This window comes from Lontra canadensis, unplaced genomic scaffold (genome assembly GCF_010015895.1).
Source record: "Lontra canadensis isolate GAN:19392208 unplaced genomic scaffold, GSC_riverotter_1.0 scaffold74, whole genome shotgun sequence".
Lineage (NCBI taxonomy): Eukaryota > Metazoa > Chordata > Mammalia > Carnivora > Mustelidae > Lontra > Lontra canadensis.
Window position 1 is genome coordinate 4385535 of NW_022631068.1, and position 6565 is coordinate 4392099.

Genomic DNA, 6565 nt, shown 5'->3' on the forward strand with positions numbered 1-6565 from the left:
ATAGTTTTTGCCTTTTATTTATTTATTTTTTTTAAGATTTTATTTATTTATTTGACAGAGAGTGTCTCTGACAGACATAGAGTGTTAACTTTTGTCACCATGTTGTTCATTGGATCCCCAGAATTATTCCTTCTATAACTGGAAATTTGTATCTTTTTTTTTTTTTTAAGATTTTATTTATTTCACAGGGAGAGAGAGATCACAAGTAGGCAGAGAGGCAGGCAGAGAGAGAGTGGGAAGCAGGCTCCCTGTTGAGCAGAGAGTCCAGTGCAGGGCTCGATCCCAGGACCCTGAGATCATGACCCGAGCCCAAGGCAGAGGCTTTAACCCACTGAGCCACCCAGGCGCCCCTAGTTTTGCCTTTTAAAGAAATATCATATAGTGCTTGTTTGGGCAGTGCATATACTAAAATTGGAGTGAAACAGAAAAATTAGTTTGGCCCCTGAGCAAGAATGACACACAAATTTGCAAAGAATTTCATATTGTTTCAAAAAGTCATATAAACATTAAGGGGGACACTTTGAGTGAAAAGGAAAGACCAAAAGTGACAAAGACAAGAAAGAAATAGAAAATCTCCAGAAACAACAATAAAACAAGTAATATATTGTCATATACATGGAACCATACAGCATGGAGCCTTTTTGTGTGACTTCTTTGACTCAGCATGACGCTTTTGAGATTCATCATGTTATTATATGCATCAGTAATTCATTCATTTTCATTGCTGAGTAGTATTTTAATTGTGGAGTGGTTGAATTTAACAAACTTTGTTTATCCATTCACCAGTTGATAAACCATATGGGTTATTTCTGATTTTTAGTAACTATGGATGAAGTTGCCAGCACCAGTCACTACAGGTTTTATTGGTATGTGAGTCTTCCTTCCTCTTGGGTAAATAGCTAGGAGTGAAATTACTGGGTCATATGGTAAGCACAAATCTTACCTTTATATGAAGCTGTCAAATTGTTTTCCAAAGTGACTACACTGTTGTGTATATTCACCAACAATGTATGAGAGTTCCATTTGCTCTACATCCTCACCTGCACTTCCTACAGTTGGCTTTGTTTTCTTTTAGCCATTCTAACAAGTGGCATCTCATTGTGGTTTTAACTTGCATTTCCTTAGTAACTAATGATGTTAGCATGTTTCCATGTGCTTATTGGTCATTCACATCTCTTCTTTGGTGATGTGTATATTCAAATATTTTGCTAACCAAAAGTTTTTCTTATTATAAAGAGTTATAAGGAGTTTTTAGATGTTCTGAATGTAAGTCCTTCATCAAATTATTTGTAAATATTTTGTCTCTGTGGTTTGATTTTTTAAAAATTTTTCTAGTAATTGCTTTTATTTTTTCTAAGATTTTATTTATTTATTTGACAGAGATCACGAGTAGGCAGAGGGGCAGGCAGAGAGAGAGAGAGGGAGAAGCAGGCTCCCTGCTGAGCAGAGAGCCCAATGTGGGGCTTGATCCTGGACCCTGGGATCATGACCTGAACCGAAGGCAGAGGCTTTAGCCCACTGAGCCACCCAGGCACCCCTAGTTATGGCTTTTAAAGAACATAAATTTAAAAGTTTTATTAAGTCCATTTAATCAGGTTTTTTTTTTCTGTTATAATTCATGGCTTTTGTGTCTTAAATTTAAGAAATATTTGCTTAATATAAAATAGTAAAGATATTTTCCCATATTTTATTCTAGGGATTTTATAGTTTTAGTCTTTACATTTACATCTGTGACCATTTTGGGTTAACTTTTGTTTATGTGGTGACTAAAAATTGAGATTTTATTTCATTTTAATTTTTTTTGGCATATGAACGTTCCATTTATTTCCAGCACCATTTACTGAAAAGACTACACTTTCCCCATTGAATAACTGGGACAGTTTTGTGAAAAATCAGTTGACTATGTCTGTGGCAAATTTGTAGATCCTCTATTGTTTTAATCTATATGTCTATACTTGACTATCTCACTATATTAGTATAGCATTATAGTAAGTTTTTTTTTTTAAGTTTAGGTGACACACGATTTCAGTTTCAGGTGTACAACATAGTGATTTAACAAGTTTGTACATTAAGTTGTGTTCATCTCAAGCGTAGCTACCGTCTGTCCCATTACATCCTTATTACAATATCATTGACTGTCTTCCTTATATTGTGCCTTGTATTCCTGTGACTTATTTATTCCATAACACGAAAGCTGCATCTCTCTCACCCTTCACCTATTTTACCCATTCTCCCACTCCCCTCCCTCTGATAACCATCAGACTGTTCTTTGTATTTAGGTCTGATTCTGCTTTTGTTGTTGTTGTTGTTTATTCATTTGCTTATTTGTTTTTAGATCCCACTTATGAATGGGATCATATGTTATTTGTCTTTCTCAGTCTGACTTATTTTACTTAGCAGAATACCCTTTATGTCCATCCATGTTATTTCAGATGACTCGCTCTCATCCTTTTTTATGGTTGCATAATATTCCATTGTTTATATAAGAACCATGTTTTCCTTTTCTATTCATCTATTGATGGACACTTGGTCTGCTTCCATATCTTGGCTATTGTATATAATGCTGCATTAAATATAGGGGTGCATTTATATTTTCAAATTAGTGTTTTCATTTTCTTTGGGTAAATATTCAATAGTGGAATTATTGGGTCATATGATATTTCTATTTTTAATATGCCTATTTTAAATATTTTTAATATTTTAGTGCACAGAGTTCCTCAAAATCAGTTGACGTTCTATTTTTTCAAAGTTGTTTTGGCTACTTTAGGTATTAGATTTTCTATATTAATTTCAGAATAAGCTTTTGATTTATATTTTATGTAAAGTATTTTACTGGTATTTTGATTGAGATTTATTTAAATCTATAGACCAATTTAAGCAGAGCTGACATCTTCCTGGTGTTGAGTCTTGTAATCCATAAATATGGTATATCTATTTATGTAGGTATTTAATTCCTCTTATCAGTGTTTTATAGTTTTCACCACATAAATCTTACACATATTTGCTTAGATTTATTTCATTTATTTCATGTTTTTTGATACTATCGCAAGTGAGATTTAAAAATTTAATTTGATTGTCCATTGCTAATAAATAGATATAATTGATTTTTGTAAATTGACTTGCATATTAAACCTTGCAAAAGTCACTTATTACTTCTAGGACAATTAAAAATAGATTATGTGGATTTTCTACTAGATGATCATGTTGCCTGCAAATAAAGAGTTTTATTTCTTCTTTTACAATTACTTTATTTATTTTTCTTGCATCTTTGCAGTGGCTACAATCTCCAGTATAATGGAGCAAAAACATCCTTGTCTCCTTGATTTTAGTGAGAATATTATCCCCTTTCTTACCACTAAGTACAATGTTAGTTACAAGTTTTTATAAATGGTCTCTATAAGGTTCAGGAAATTCCTTCCTATTCCTAGCTTGTTGAAAATGTTATCATAACATGAATGGATGTTGGATTTTTGTCAGCTACTTTTTTTTTCTTTTGCATCTATAATATGAGCACAGAGCATTTTGTTTTTAGTTCACTGGCATGACTGGCTAACTTTCAAATATTAAATCAACCTTGCATTTTTGGGATAAACTCTATTTGATCATGATGTATAATCTTTTATATATTGATAGATTCAATCTGACAAAATTTTGTTAAGGATTTCTGTGTTTGTATTCATGAAATTCTTTTCTTATAATGTCTTTCTCTGAGTTTGCTATCAGGATAGTGCTGGCCTCATAAAATGACTCAGGAAATGTTTTTGTCCCTTCTATTTTGTGTAAGTGTTTGTATGAAATTGGCATATGTCTTCCTTAAATGTTTGGTAGAATTCACCAGCGAACCCATTCTAGTCCTGAAGATTGTTTATAGCATAGCTTGGATAACAAATTCATTTACTTTAATAAATAAAGCTGGCTCAGGCAGTAGAGCATGTGACTCTTGGTCTTGGGGTTGTGAGTTCAAACCCCCATATTGGTCTTGGAGCTTACTTAAGAAAAATAAATAAAAAATAAAAATAAATTTTTAAAATGGCACTTATTAAACAGATAGCTATGTGCCTTCTATGAGTAAGACACTGAAGAGCTATGGGGGACACCAAAAGAATATAATCTAGGGTCTAGAATATAAACTGGAGAGTATCATGCCTGAATGTTCAGAAAATAATAAAGGACAATTAAGATTATCTATTTCTTCTTGATTACTTTATATCTTTCAAGGAATTTGTCTATTTCTCCTAAGCTATCAATTCGTTGATGTAAAGATGTTTATAATATTATCTTATTATCCTTTTAGTTTGTGTGGGGTTTATATTGATGTCCTCTCTTTCATTGCTAATATTGGTAATCTGTGTCTTTCCTCTTTTTTTTCCTTGATCAACGTGGCTAGAAGTTTATCAACTTTATTGATCTTTTCAAGGGATAACTTTTAACTTTATTGATTTGTCTCTAGTTTTTAAATTTTATTGATTTCTGCTCTTCATTGTGTCCCTCCCTTTGCTTGCTTTGGTTTTAATTTGATCCCTTCTTTTAAATTTCATAAATGGAATCTTAGATTATTGATTAAAGATCTTACTTAGTTTCCGAGGGTTGATGGGGGGAGGGAGGTAGGGAGAGGGGGGTGGGGTTATGGACATTGGGGAAGGTATGTGCTATGGCGAGTGCTGTGAAGTGTGTAAACCTGGCGATTCACAGACCTGTACCCCTGGGGATAAAAATATATGTTTATAAAAAATAAAATTAAAAAAAAAAAGATCTTACTTAGTTTCCAATATAAACATTTAATGCTGTATATTTTCCTCTTGGCTATATCAATATTTAGTTTTTAATATGAAAAATGAACTTGCTTCATGCTTAGGTTGAATTGACCGATTTCTAAATGCTTAATGACAGTGTCTGCGTTTCTTATCATGAATTGGTCATAAACGTTTCGGTCAGCAGGTCACATTTGAGTATTTCTGCTTTTACTGATGGGACCTGGGTTCTAACCCAGATTTGTTCACCACAAGGATGAAGAGATGAGGGCTGGAAGGAGAGTATAGTACCTTTGACCTCTGGGCCAGCCAACCAGAAAGAGAAAAGGACAGGCGTCAGCAACCTTTAGTGCCCCACATCACCCAGGAGAGAGAAGTGACTGCAGAGAATCTAGCCCTCTCCCACCTTAGAGAGTAGTCATTAGGAGGAAGGGCTAACTGTCGTTCTAACATCTAGAAGAAAGTAGAAATTCTGTCTCTGCAAACCTATATAAATGAGGAAAAAGAAAGACAATGATTCTTCTCTGCTCATTCTACCATTACCATCCACTTTCTGGATTCACTCACCTTAGAAATAAACTACATTTGATAGTTCCCTTTTTTTATTATTTAAATTCAATTAGCCGATATATAGTATATCACTAGTTTTTTATATAGTGTTCAATGATTCATTAGTTACATATAACACCCAGTGCTCATCACATCATGTGTCCTCCTTAATGTTCAACACCCAGTTACTCCATCCCCTCAAGCACCTCCCTAACCACAATCCTCAGTTTGTTTTCCAGAGTTAAGAGTCTCTCATGGTTGGTCTCCCTCTCTGATTTCTTCCCATTCAGTTTCCCACTATGTGCCCATATTGTCCTCTGCATTATTTCTTATATTCCACACATGAGTGAAACCATATGATAATTATCTTTCTCTGATTGATTATTCCTAACTAAGCTCGCAGTGCTTAAGTGCTATGCATAAACTCAACCAGCCCGTTAGTGTTGACAAGAAAGAATGAAAGATTTCTTGACTCTTAGCCTAATTTATTCTTTCCATAATGGTAAGTTTACATTGTCTTTCCCTTGCCTTTTAGCTTATAATCAAAGTGAAGGGGTGGGTGTGTGGGTGTGTGTAGAGCAGAAGAGAGAGAGAGATGGGTTTTCATTATTTAAACATTTTGATTAATCAACTCCTGGTTATAGAGATAAATGTCATATCAAAGATTTCTGTATTAAGAAATAGGAATTCGAATATACCATATTGTCAACAGTGAGATATGTCAAAATCACTGAATTTTAGAGCTGGGATCTGTCTGACTCAAAAGTCTCTGCTCTTTTCACTTTGTTTCATGGCTTCTCACATGTGATTACAAGCCCCAAGTCATAAAGGCACTTGGCTTTCAAATCCCAAAGGCATAATTTTCTTGCTGTTTTCTCAATTGCAAACACTTGCCCCCAGAGTACTGACCCTGGGACATAGGGCTCTAATTGCCCTTATTCTCACTTTAAAAGAGGAACGAAGGTTTTCACGGAGTAGTGTTTGAAGCTGAAACTAGTGTTGAAAGAGCAGTTGCTCCCCTTACTAAATTGTCCCAAGAGCAAGGAGTCAGTTTGCTCTCTCCTCCCAGCCAGCCTCCAACCCCCAACCCACACCCCTTTTTACCAAAGCAAAGGAGTATGCATCTATCTGCATAATCATTAAAATGCACCAAGTCTCAGAACTGGCTTTCTCTCCCCCCATTCTACTGCCTGACAAAGGATTTGTGACAAAAGACCTTCTTCCCAGTTTGTAAAACAGTTGTGTAAAACTCGGACTGTAAAGTC

At 34.6% G+C, this 6565-nt stretch overlaps 1 non-coding gene across 1 annotated transcript; it reads left to right on the forward strand.

Moving 5' to 3' along the window:
• The first annotated feature begins 381 nt into the window (after nucleotides 1-381).
• LOC116881463 lies at nucleotides 382-487 on the forward strand. Its single transcript, XR_004385414.1, has one exon. It is a non-coding gene; the product is annotated as a U6 spliceosomal RNA (small nuclear RNA).
• The last annotated feature ends 6078 nt before the right edge of the window (nucleotides 488-6565 follow it).